We start from the raw sequence: 14,272 nt of genomic DNA on the forward strand, positions 1-14,272 counted from the left end.
TCTCTCTGTCCCAAAAATAAATAAACGTTGAAAAAAAAAATTAAAAAAAAAAAAAAAGAGCTTACAACACACCATTGAAGGTGATTATCCTACTAGAAATATACACGCCCCTTCATGTCTACTGACTGTTGTGGGAAACTTGGTTAATCCTTCTAGGCTAATATTCAAGGCCTCAAGGGTTTGAAAATGTGACAACATTCTAAGACAAAGAATCCAAAGGGATGAAATTTGAGAAAAGCACTGGCTTTAGAGTCAGACAGGCAGCTAAACTTGACTTCCACCTTTTATTAGCAATTAAGATCTTCAGGAAGTTGTTCAACCTCGCTGGGCTTCAATTTCCTTATTTGTAAAATATGGGTAACAGGCCTTGGGTCATGGGGTAGTTGTGATCATTAGAGAAGATATTGTATACCAAGAGCTTAGTTAATGCCTAGAATTTAATATGTGCTCAATAAATGGTAAGTCTGCCGCCATGATTCTTTCAAAAAATATATTGTGTTTTGGATGATGGGAATATTGGAAGAGAGAATGTGATTCCTGTCCTCATAAATAATATACTTTAGTAAACTGTCTCTATAATTTGTAACATAAGCTCATTATGAAAAAATTTCTGAGTAACAGCCCCAATATATAACGATATATATTACTTTATAAATTACATGCACATACTACTATACCAAAAATTATGCACTTTATAAAATATACATAATATATAACTTCAAAAGAACAAAAGAATAAACAATTAAGACCCACCGGATTATCTTGTAGACTCTTGGAAGTACATAGGTCATTTTGAAACCCATTGTTTTATACCAAGAGTCAGCAAACTTTTCTGGAAAGGTCCAGATAGTAAATATTTAAGGTTTGCAGACCATGCAAAGTCTCTGTTGCATTGTTTAAAATATTAGACAGTGTTTTAAAAATACAAAGCAATTATTAGCTCCAGGGCCATACAAAAGCAGGAGTTGGACTATAGTTTGCCTACCCTGTTTTAGACCGCAGACTATTCTAGAATAGATGATTCCAGACAATTAGGTAGAAAATAAACAAGCACTATGATTACTATTAATGAAATCAATTGTCAAATGCAATGGACAGTAAAAAAGAAGAGGTCAATTTCGGCTAAGATGGTCAGAGAAGGCCATGTTTAAACTGAGATCTGAAGAGCAGAAAGGAGTCAGTCACAGAGTAGCAAAAGAAAACCTTCCCCGCAAAGAGAAAGGCCTGTAAGTAGACGGTGGAAAGTCTCAGGTGGAAAGAGCCTACTTGTTCAAGGACTGAAAGAAGTTTGTGCCTGGAACTTGTGAGCAAGAAAAGAGCAAGGTAGGAGATGTGGTTTGGGAGTCTGGCAGGAGTCAGCTTTGGAGATTTTTGAAAATGATTTTGATAAAGTAAAGCATTTGAAGCAGTTAGAGCAGTTAGAGCTGATAAAATCAGCAGGCTGTAAGTCTTGGGAATGTAGGCAAAGTGAAATAATAACCAGAAGGTCATGGGTCAAGGATTGGTTCCTGGGGCAAAACTCAAAGTTAAGGAGAAGTAGACTGCTTTGATTATGTCCTCAAGCTATTTAAGACAATTATTAGACTTGTAAGTTCTTTATTGCTATTCAACCTTGAAAGAAAGTCATCACTGAGGCATATGCTGTTCTTTCATTAACCAAACTAAGTTTAGAACAAAATTCTTATATTCCCATATACTCATTTTTAAGTTTCTTCTTTTCAGATTAAAATTGCATTAAAATGCCTTCCTTGGAAGGCTACATAAGAAATAAATAACACTGTTGCCTCCAGGGAGGGAAACTAGAGGTCTGTAGCACAGAGGTAGGAGGGAGATGATATGCCACATATCTTACTGTACCTCCAGGTTTTTGAACCATGTGGCTCTAGTACCTATTCAAAAAGCAAGTAAATAAAATTAAACTCAAATGGAAATTTTTTAACTGCATTCATTGTGTGTAGATCCAGAAAAATGAAAGAGTTCCCTAAAAATTCATTTGACTGGGAAAACATAGCAGTTTGCCATTCCAATATTTTCAAGACACAAGTACGGTGACAACTTTGCAAAGTATGTGTATACATGTAACAACAATACCTAGAAAATGTATAAATTAATGAAAAAATTTAGTCTAACAAAGAATGGAAGTACAGGCAGCATTTTGAAATTCAAGTTATATTTTTTAAAACAATTTGGCAGTTCCTCAAAAAGTTAGAGTTACCATATAATCCAGCACTTCTACTCCTAGGTATATACCCAAAAGAAATGAAAATACACAACCACATAAAACTTGTACACAAATGTTTATAGTAATATTACTCATAGTAGCCAAAAATAAAAAACAACCCAATTGTCCCTCAACTGATGAAAAGATGAATAAAATGTGGTATATTCGTGCAGTGGACTATAACTAGTCACTAACATGAAATAAAGTACTGAGAAATGCTACAACATGGATGAACCTTGAATGCACTATACTAACTGATAAAAGCTAGTGACAACAAACCACATAAAATACGGTTCCATTTCTATAAAATGCCCATAATAGGCGCCTGGGTGGCGCAGTCGGTTAAGCGTCCGACTTCAGCCAGGTCACGATCTTGCAGTCCGTGAGTTCGAGCCCCGCGTCAGGCTCTGGGCTGATGGCTCAGAGCCTGGAGCCTGTTTCTGATTCTGTGTCTCCCTCTCTCTCTGCCCCTCCCCCGTTCATGCTCTGTCTCTCTCTGTCCCAAAAATAAAAAAAAAAAACGTTGAAGGAAAAAAAAAGAAAAAAAAAATAAAATGCCCATAATAGACAAATTCATAGAAACAAAAAGGAGATTAGTGGTGGCCTAGGGCTGGTTGAAGGAAGGCAGATGGAGAGTGAATGCTAGTGGGTATTGAGTTTCTTTTAGGAGGGATAAAAATGTTTGAAGATTAAATAGTTGTGATAGTTGCATAATCCTCTGATATATTAAAAACCATTGAATTTTACACTTTAACCATTGAATTTTTTAAACTGTGGATTTATAAAAGCCTACTTAACTATTGTATTGAAATTTCAATTAGATTAACTGACATTTAAAATCAAAGACTAATAGGGGCACCTGGGTGGCTCAGTTGGTTAGGTGTCGGACTTTGGCTCAGGTCATGATCTCACAGTTCGTGAGTTTGAGCCCCCCACTCCACCCCACCCCCGTCAGTCTCTGGAATCTGCCTTGGATTTTGTGTTTCCCTCTCTCTGCCCCTCCCCGGTTGCACTCTCTCTCTCACTCTCTCTATCTCAAAAATAAATAAACATTAAAAAAATATTTTTAAAAATCAAAGACTAATAATGTCAAGGTATGAACACTTGGATTTATCAAAATGAAAACCAACAGGATATCTTTTGTTACAAAAAATTTAGTTTGGATTTCTTACTTATTAAGCTGAAAGTATGACCTCCATGGAGTTAGTTATTCTGGAACACATCAAGTTGCCTGCAGTGATCTGCTCTCCGAACTGCGCTTGATTGTGTAAGGTAGTGGGCCAGAGGTGAAAACATTTCAAAACTATAAACAGTCCTGAAATCAATAAAAATGGCCTCTAGGAAGCACTTTGATACATACAGATACTCAACTTGTGTGTGCCAGGACTACAATTCTCTTCTGCCCACGAACACAAGTCACAGGTCATGAAACTGCAGAAAATCTGCAAATAGATAATCTATTTGGGGATAGTGAAGAGTTTTGGCAGCATGCATATTTATAGCTGATTCCTATAAATTGCCCTCCATTCCTCACAAATTGTTTTACTGACATAGATGGCCAATTTCCTTTGTGTTGTAAAACATCCCAGCTTTTTTGCGTTATATAGTCTTGTTTTGCCAATTTTATAAGCTCCTAAAATTAGTATTCGAGAGATTCTTGTGGTAACTGATAACAGCACATACTAACCACAGTGACTCTTACTCTTGCCATATAAAATACTTCCAAATGAGTTATCATATATGGTCAAATTTAGATTCCCTATAGGAAAATTCAGTGACTATCTACTCTTCTCTCTAAAGTTAACAGTTTTAATTTCACAAGTTTATAAAAGCAGATACTCCCAATAATAATTTGTTCAAGGCATTTTGCAAGCTTTTCAGGGGCAGAATTGCAAACTAAAACAAATGTTATTTATTCAGTTCATATTTAAAGGTAGAGAAGTGTGAAGTAGGAAGGAACTTGTTACTAATGTCCGGTGGAAGTCATATATTTACTAATGCCATATAAACCATTAAAAGGCAAATAATAAAAAAACAAACAAAAAATAAATAAAGATAAAAGGCAAATAATGATTCACAGTAGCTCTCATAAAAACATAATTTATATCTTTAGTCTGGGCCTCTTTCTTGTACTCCAGCCCTATCTTGTATCCATCTATTCTATTCAACTGTCTATATAACATTCCATATGGTGTCTAATAGACATTCCAACCTTACAGGTCCAAAAACCAGCTGCTGGTCTTTGTCCCCACACCAACTCCTCCTGAAGTTGTCCCCACCCCAGTTAAGGACAGCTCAATTCTTTGAGAGGCTTAGACCAAAAACCCTGGTGGCAATCTTAACTCTACCCCCTCCTTCACACTCCACATCCAATGTGTAGCAAATCCTTTTGGCTTTACTTTCAATATTTACCGAATTTGACCTCAGGATTTTCACCACATCTACCGCCACCTTCCTAATTCATGCCACCATCAAATCTTACCTGAATGTCTGGAGGAGCCTCATAACACGCTCACTCTTACTAACAGGGATATCGCTAGCCCATACAGTACCTTTGTGTAAATTAGAAAAAAAGATATCTTTCTCCAAGACATGGATTTCCATCTGCCAGAACACTGCAGAAATAAATATATAAAGCCATGATGTGTACAATGTCATGGCCCTCCCTTAGATGTGGTATGCTTGTACTGCATTCAACATGCATAAATGTACAAGATTCCTTGATTACTGGCATATTATACTTTTATTTACTTATATTGTTTATTGTCTGTTCCCCCAATAAAGTTCAATATTTGTAAAGGCATGAATTTTTGTGTCTTGTTCATTGTTGTAGCCCTATCACCTTAAACAATGCCTGGCACATAAAAAGTAATCAATGAATGTTAATTTAAAAAAATGTCCAAACAACAAAATAATCACATCCCCACAACCCCTAGGAATGAGTTGCTAGCAGGATAACCTAAATATTCTTCTGAAATCACTTCATTAGAGGCACATCTCCAAGTACTCTTTATGAGGAAAGACTACCTGAAAATATAATTTCTTTGAGTTGTTAGTTCCATTGTAATGAACACTGCCATGATTCTTTACACTTTTAGTAATTTGTAAGCCTCAGCTATTGGAAGCAAGGTGTAATAGAAAGAGAACTGGATTGGGAGATGGGCAAAAGGGCCTTTGTGTTACTCAGAGTTCTCCAGAGTTCTTCGGATTCTCCAGAGAATCTCTCTATATGCACATATAGAGAGGTTTATTTTAAGAAATTGTCTCACGTGATTGTGGAAGTTGACAGGTCAGAATTTGCAGAGAAGGCTGGCAGACTAGAGACCCAGGGAAGAGTTGGTATTGCAGCTCCAGTCTGGAAGCAATCTGAAGGCAGAATTCCCTCTTCCTATTGGGACCTTAGTCCTTTCTCTTAAGGGCTTCAATTGATTAGATGAGGCCCACCGCCTTTACTCAAGGTATGAAGATCATCTGCTTTACTCAAAGTATACTCACTTAAATATTAATATCATTTTTAAAAATACCATTACAGCAACATCTAGACTGGCATTTGACCAAATATCTGGGTACTGTGACTTAGCCAAACTGATACACAAAATTTGCCATTACAGCCTCCAAGTCTAGCATGTGGACAATCATGGAGGCCTAAAAGAATGTGCAATGTTGGGTAGAAATCTAATTGTTCCACATGGAGAACAAGAAAAGGGTAGGATTGACAGATGGGGCCCTTGCCGATTCTTCTCTGGTCTTGAAAAGAGTCACCATACCTCATTATGACCCTTAACAAAACTTTAACGAAAGGTTGGGATGTTCAGGGGAAAGTGTAACAAACAGATTTATTTACAACTGTTAATAGAAGGGACTGATCTTAGAGCCCAGAGGCCCAACCCAATCCTTAAATCCCTACTGAGTACTCAGGATAGTTCAGTCTTTACCTAAGGGATACCCCGCTTCACCAAAACCCCACATCATCAGTCTAGGTCCAATTCAGTGAGCACCTTCAAAAAAAAATTTCTCAAGTGCCTATCTTTGGTTTATCTTTCCCAGAATGACTGACAGTAGGAACAGTCAACCTCTCCAAATAAAACACCACCTTTTACTCTCAAAAGTGTAAAATAAGATGGACCAAATAAGATAAAAAGAAGTATCCACAGGATAGTTCTCAATATCTAATATCTGAGCAATTCATTCTTCTTTTCTAATGTTTATTTATTTATTTATTTTGAGAGAGAGAATACACACCAGGGGGGAGGAGAAAGAGAGTGAGGGGAAAGAGAGAGAGAGAATCCCAAGCAGGCTCCATGCTGACAGTGAACCAAGAGACCATGACCTGAGCTGAAATCATGAGTCCCATGTTTACCCGACTGAGCCACTCAGGTGCCCCTGAGTGATTCATTCTTAAGTAATATCAACATGGGACATTGACATCTTGGTTCTGGCTGCACTGTACTTTTATAGTCTTTCCTCCAGAGTGGCTTGAAGAGATTAAAACAGCATATTTCTCTATTCATGATCTAGCTGAAGATCTTACTTCCCATACACAAATGTTTAGAAAAATAATCCACCATATATCCAGATTTGCTGGTGGGAAGAATGTCTTAAACTCTGCAGGAGCCTAGCCCTGCTAACATAATGGAAGCTACAGAGCATAGAGCTTTAGAATGTGAGCTTTGGAATTACACTACTTGGATTGAAATCCCAATTCTACCAGTTACTTGTCTATGTGACCTTGGGCATGTTATTGAACATTTCTGTGCATCTATTTTGTCAATAGTAAGGGATTATAAAAGAGTTAGTATGAATGTTAAATCAACATACATGGCACAAAAACAGACACATAGACCAATGGAATAGAATAGAAACCCCAGAACTAGACCCACAAACATATGGCCAACTCATCTTTGACAAAGCAGGAAAGAACATCCAATGGAAAAAAGACAGTCTCTTTAACAAATGGTGCTGGGAGAACTGGACAGCAACATGCAGAAGGTTGAAACTAGACCACTTTCTCACACCATTCACAAAAATAAACTCAAAATGGATAAAGGACCTGAATGTGAGACAGGAAACCATCAAAACCCTAGAGGAGAAAGCAGGAAAAGACCTCTCTGACCTCAGCCGTAGCAATCTCTTACTCGACACATCCCCAAAGGCAAGGGAATTAAAAGCAAAAGTGAATTACTGGGACCTTATGAAGATAAAAAGCTTCTGCACAGCAAAGGAAACAACCAACAAAACTAAAAGGCAACCAACGGAATGGGAAAAGATATTTGCAAATGACATATCGGACAAAGGGCTAGTATCCAAAATCTATAAAGAGCTCACCAAACTCCACACCCGAAAAGCAAATAACCCAGTGAAGAAATGGGCAGAAAACATGAATAGACACTTCTCTAAAGAAGACATCCAGATGGCCAACAGGCACATGAAAAGATGTTCAGCGTCGCTCCTTATCAGGGAAATACAAATCAAAACCACACTCAGGTATCACCTCACGCCAGTCAGAGTGGCCAAAATGAACAAATCAGGAGACTATAGATGCTGGAGAGGATGTGGAGAAACGGGAACCCTCTTGCACTGTTGGTGGGAATGCAAATTGGTGCAGCCGCTCTGGAAAGCAGTGTGGAGGTTCCTCAGAAAATTAAAAATAGACCTACCCTATGACCCAGCAATAGCACTGCTAGGAATTTATCCAAGGGATACAGGAGTACTGATGCATAGGGGCACTTGTACCCCAATGTTCATAGCAGCACTCTCAACAATAGCCAAATTATGGAAAGAGCCTAAATGTCCATCAACTGATGAATGGATAAAGAAATTGTGGTTTATATACACTATGGAATACTACGTGGCAATGAGAAAAAATGAAATATGGCCTTTTGTAGCAACGTGGATGGAACTGGAGAGTGTGATGCTAAGTGAAATAAGCCATACAGAGAAAGACAGATACCATATGGTTTCACTCTTATGTGGATCCTGAGAAACTTAACAGGAACCCATGGGGGAGGGGAAGAAAAAAAAAAAAAGAGGTTAGAGTGGGAGAGAGCCAAAGCATAAGAGACTGTTGAGAACTGAGAACAAACTAAGGGTTGATGGGGGGTGGGAGGGAGGAGAGGGTGGGTGATGGGTATTGAGGAGGGCACCTTTTGGGATGAGGGCACCTTTTGGGATGAGCACTGGGTGTTGTATGGAAACCAATTTGACAATAAATTTCATATATAAACAAAAAAAATTTAAAAAAAATAAATAAATAAATCAACATACAGAAAAAGCCTAGAAGAGTATCTGGCACATAGGATATGGCTCCATAAATATGCATTGTAAGTATTATATTATTAAATAGGGCATTTAATATCTCACTCTGCAGCACTTCCACTTGGAATATCTCATCAGTTTCAGCCATTCACAAGAATAATATTTACATCGTTACTACTTCTATTATTCTGCATAACCAAAAGTGACTATCAGAATGGTATCTCCAAACAAAGGGAATCTCCCAAAGATAAATTCCAACCTCCATCCCAGAAGGCAAAAATAAACATATACGCGCTCTCTCTCTCTCTCTCTCTCTCTCTCTCTCTCTCTCTGCTGGTAACCCTCCCAATAGAATTTTCAAATTCAAACAAATTTTTAAAAACCTGATTTCACTGAACACCTTGTTAAGGAATTTTGGACTTCAGTCTAATAGTGATAAGGACCCAGTGCAGAATTTTAAATAAAGTGTGACTTGATTGAGTTTGTGTTTTGAGAAGTTCACTCTAGCAGCAGTATGGAGGACAGCTGGGAGTGGCTGTTGAGGAAGAGGTCCAAGTGCAAAGCTAATTCAGTTATCCAGACAAGAAATAAAAATGACAAAACCAAAGCAACGACTGTAGAAATTGTGCCAAATGATTTTCCATGGTCATCAAACCTCCAAAATACTACATTCAGTAATTACCTGCTTTTTATTTTATTCTCATAACATGTGACTTGTGTGCATCAAAAGTGGAGCGCCTGGGTGGCTCAGTTGGTTATGCGTCCAACTTCGGCTCAGGTCATGGTCTCAGACCTTGTGAGTTGAAGCCCCACGTTGGGCTCTGTGCTGACAGCTCAGAGCCTGGAGCCTGCTTCCGGATTCTGTGTCTCCCTCTCTCTCTGCCCCTCCCTTGCTCGTTCTCTGTCTCTCAAAAATAAATAAACGTTTTAAAAAATTTTTTTAAAGTGATGTTCATTGCATGGGCATAAACACTTGGTTTCCAGATGTCAGACAGAAACATATGAGCACATGTCAGCTATTAATTTATCTTGAACGTCATAATCAATAATTGCTTTTACTTTCCCCAATAATGATTACCCTAGACCAAAAGTCAGTATTGAAACTTGAAAATTATTATGGAGAGAGCCCAAATGTCCATCGACTGATGAATGGGTAAGTGTACACACACACACACACACACACACACACACACACACACACACACACAATGGAGTATTACTCAGCCATCAAAAAGAATGAAATCTTGCCATTTGCAACAATGTGAATGGACCTAGAGTGTATTATGCCAAGCGAAATAAGTCAGTCAGAGAAAGACAAATATCATATGATTTCACTCATATGTGGAATTTAAGAAGCAAAACAGATGAACATAGGGGAAGGGAAGGAAAAATAATATAAGATAAAAACTGAGAGGAAAGCAAACCACAAGAGACTTTAAAACACAGAGAATAAACTGAGGGTTGCTGGAGGGGAGGTGGGTGGGGGTATGGGCTAAATGGGTGATGAGCATTAAGGAGGGCACTTGTTGGGATGAGCACTGGGTGTTGTATGTAAGTGATGAATCACTAAATTCTACTCCTGAAACCATTATTACACTGTATGTTAACTAACTTGAATTTAAATTAAAAAATAAAATAAAATAAAACTTTTAAATAAATTTTTTTAAAAAATTGAAAATTATTACATCATACCACCTTCCTCTATCCCACAACTCCCAGGACCTGGGCCTGAGGTTCTGAGAATCAGACACAGCTCCAAAGGGTCAGCAGAGTGAGGGACAAGAGGGGGCTAAAGCCCTCTGTCAGAAAGAATCATTGTTGCTGGCACCCCATTTTTATCTTCTGAGGTCACCAGGGATTAGCCTGACAGCTGCCCTTATAATACAGGCACAATCCAATTGCCAAGTCTTTCTTTTGTCCTTCTTTCCATAAAGCAAGTACAGAATCAAGGAATTATCTCTTCAGAAATATGCTGCATAAACATTACTTCTTTTTTGGCTACTTAAATTCTTTTTAATGAATAATTTCATTAGCTAAAATCTTATTCCTATAGAATAAATAAGAGAAGCATGGAGAAGAACAGAAGCGTACCAGTGTCACTCAGTTAATCAGCATCCCCATTGACCATATACCAACATTACAGCTAGTACAATTAATTGCTAGATGTTCAGTGAGACCTTGAGTTTCAATCCAGGACTCCATCAGATATTGTTTTCATAAACAAAAGATAAGCCAATCCCATCTTTTGGGAGATAGGAAAGTAGAGGAAAAAAGATAATAAATGTTAAATAATCTGAGAAGTGAGAATTATGTGAAATAAGTAAAAATTTTAATCATCAAAGCCAGAAAACCATTATAGTTTTATGCTCCCTTTTAGCAAATAATGTTCTCACTGACTTTTCATAAAATGAGAAATTCCATATACAATATTTTTCCAGTTTCAAGAAATTTTGTACATCAATTATTTACAAAGCAATGTTTTCTACAGCAAGCAAGCCCCTCTTTACCTTATTTTTCCCATGACCATATCTCCAAGATTTTCTTTTTATCTTTCATGGTAAAAGAAAGTAGTAACTCTTGTGACTAATGTCCCAAGATACAAACTCTCAAATAAACAAACACAAACTACGCAACACTGCATGATAGAAAACATTTTTCTGGAAAGAAAATATTAATCTTATCTGGCACATCCCAATATATTTGTGGCAATAAATTCTGCTTTTCTCATCCATTAGATTTTCTTCATGGGTCTTTTTGTTTAAATAGATACATAGTAGCTTAAATAAATAAACCAGGTCTTCACATCCACACTTTCAAGTATCATCTGTCTCTTTAGAAAAAATGCGCTGACAAAGACTGAGCTGATTCTATTGTTAGATTTCTTTTTTTTTTAATACTTCCTGACTGTTGCCATCCCTCGATATACCCAAGAATCAAAACAAATAAACACATGTTCCAAGGGCATTTACCTGGGAGGGGTTTTGTTCCTCAGAAGGACAAAGTGTTTCTCAGATCCAGCATTCCCAGGGGCTGATTAGAAATGAGCTTACAAGACACATACACATACGCTCACTCATATGTTCTTCCCATAAACTGAAACAATAAAGAAGAAGGTCAAAACATCTCTCCTCCACTGGGAAAAGATGGTATGTCGTTTTTAAGAAAAACTAAAGTTTGTGATTTTTTTCCCCTTTGAGCATCTCACTAAAATTGGCATTTCCATTATACATCTAAACAGGAGCTTCAGCACCACTTTGCACTCTTAGTTCAAGAAAAGTCACAGAACAGGATGCAAGCTAGAAAGCACTTCTGAGTTGTAAATGGGAAAGCACAGATTATTTAAAATCCTAAACCAAGCTGACAATCATATTCATCATTTATTGGGCATTTGCTATGTACCAGACTTTGTACTAGGGGCTTATATATATTATAATTGGACAATAATCTAGTAAAATGGGTGTAATCCACATGGTTTACAGATAACAAAAGCCAGGCTAAAGAAGTCAAGTAATTTTCCCAAGATAACACAACCAATAAATAACCAGACCTAGATTCAAAGTCCTATCTCTTCAGCCCTTTAATCCACAAATATTTGATAAATGCCTTCTACGATCCAGGCACTGTTCTAGGACCTGGTAATATAGCAGGAAGCTTACATTCAGGTAGGGGAAAAAGACAATAGACAAATGTGTTGTGTGTGTGTGTGTGTATACAAATAGATCTAGATCCAGTTGTGTAGTCAGGGAATGAGGATTATCACAAAGGAAAATGAAGCAGATTGAGAGGACAGTGACAGAACAAGGGGCACCATTTTGGATGAGGTGCCCTGGGAAGGCTTCTCTGAGAAGATAATGCCCAAGCAGGCCAGAATGAAGGCCCCTTCCTCTTTCAGGGGAAGCAGACTTCCAAGCAGAGGGAAGAGTGTGACTGAAGGCTGAGGGGGTGGCGGTGGATGTAGCATGCCGGAGTTAACAATCGCAGAGATGTGGGTTAAACAATCAGCAAGAGGGAGCAGGACAGGAGATGAGGCTGGAGGTACAGCTAATGGAAAGAACCCTGGATCCTACTGTAAATACATGAGAAGAAGCTGAGGTGTTGGGAGCAGTGGATGAGATCACCTGTTTCACTCCAAAGCCACCTACCAGTCCCTGCTTCACCTCCGTCCCCAGAGGAGGCAATTTCCCCTCTCACTTGCTCAGAACCTGCCTCTGCCCTAGGACTCACAGTCTGTTTCCCTGATGACAATCTTATAGCTACATAGCCATCGGTGGCTTTTTACTGCTGTCCTTCCTTCTCCCCTATGGAAATTTATGAGCCTGTACCCCCTCTGCTAAGGGCAGCCTTCTGAGTCTTCCCTGGAAATCACCACCCCAAGTTGACTAAAGAAGACTAGAACGGACTTTCCAAGACACATCCCCAAGGCTTCCGCTACTCTGTAAATACAACATCCCCACCAATTTTGTGTCTTGATCTTCTTCATCATGGAGCCCCTATAGTGCTCTGGATACACCTAGGAGCTGGGGAAACAGCAGCGAAAAAGATAAAAGTCCATCTCCACACCGAGTTTACAGTCTATGTGCATCTATGTAGTGATTCTCAATCAGGAAAGCGTGAGAAGGCCTTGTAGCTTGAAAAAGTGATTAAAATAAAATATTTGCTTTATTTTTAGTCACACTACTTTGTTGATTTTTTTAGTGTTTATTTTTGTGTGAGAGAGAGAGAGAAAGAGCAAGCAGGGGAGGGGCAGAGAAAGAGGGAGACACAGAATCCAAAGCAGGCTCCAGGCTGTGAGCTGTCAGCACAGAGCCTGATGTGGAGCTTGAACTCACAAACCATGAGATCATGACGTAAGCTGAAGTCGGACGCTTAACCAACAGAGCCACACAGGCGCCCCTATTTTGTTTAAGATATGAAATAACTTTAAAGGAGAGCATGCTTTGTGCACGCCAGGAGAAAATAGGCTTTAAAAGGCTGAAAACAGTGGAACAGAGGGTTTCAGTAGTAAGTGCTTTATTTTTGTTATGGAAACTGAGATAGTAACTAAAGCAGGAATTTCAAATGATAAAACAGGGGAACTGTCATGAAACCCACTAGGGAGACAACTTGAGGGCAAGAAGAATCTTCTCAGATCACCCACTAATTCCCACTCATGCGCAGGGTCTGACCCCATTCAAACGTAGGACTTTGTGCATCCCTGACTCAGTGGTTTACATCTTCTGTTCTTACTGGTGTTGCTTTGAGGTACTTCTCTGGCCAAAACCATTAGATATTCCCATGAAGCTATATTTTGCCTTTTTTCTTTATTAAAAAACTAATTTTAAGGGCAGGGCAATCTAGACAGCTTGCTTTGTTATACTTATCCTTCAGAGCACACAGCACAGTGCAGGTCACATACCAGAGACCTCAAAGTTACTGATCAATTCATTGCCTCATCTCCTACCTGTCAACTGCCTGTAGGCCTATATGTGTGATATATCATATATCAGTTATACATGCATATGTAAATAGGTACATATTATATTTGTGTGTGTACGTCTATATCAATATATCTTTTAGCTTATAACATTGCTCATGGCCATTATCCCAACAGATTTTGGGCCTTGATTTTTCTTTTTTCCTCATGGAGCAAGATTAACTCAGAATCACAGTCATAGCTACAACTTCCAGGGCAAGCACCTTCTAGAGTTTCTCTAGGATGGCAAAGTATTTTCTGGACATTGGCCCCCAATGTTTCTTTCTTACATCCTTTCAGAAACTAAACATTATCAAGGAAAATTTCCCAGTCTCTAAAATCCC

At 38.4% G+C, this 14,272-nt stretch overlaps 1 protein-coding gene and 1 long non-coding RNA gene across 6 annotated transcripts in view; one reads left to right on the forward strand and one right to left on the reverse strand.

Moving 5' to 3' along the window:
• Positions 1 to 14,272, forward strand: part of MFAP3L (microfibril associated protein 3 like) — a 136,347-nt gene that overhangs the window by 114,194 nt on the left and 7,881 nt on the right. The window lies entirely within an intron of this gene.
• Positions 1 to 14,272, reverse strand: part of LOC121027361 (uncharacterized) — a 147,263-nt gene that overhangs the window by 77,606 nt on the left and 55,385 nt on the right. The window lies entirely within an intron of this gene.

Source organism: Herpailurus yagouaroundi, unplaced genomic scaffold (genome assembly GCF_014898765.1).
Source record: "Herpailurus yagouaroundi ecotype Mexico unplaced genomic scaffold, PumYag 28, whole genome shotgun sequence".
NCBI lineage: Eukaryota > Metazoa > Chordata > Mammalia > Carnivora > Felidae > Herpailurus > Herpailurus yagouaroundi.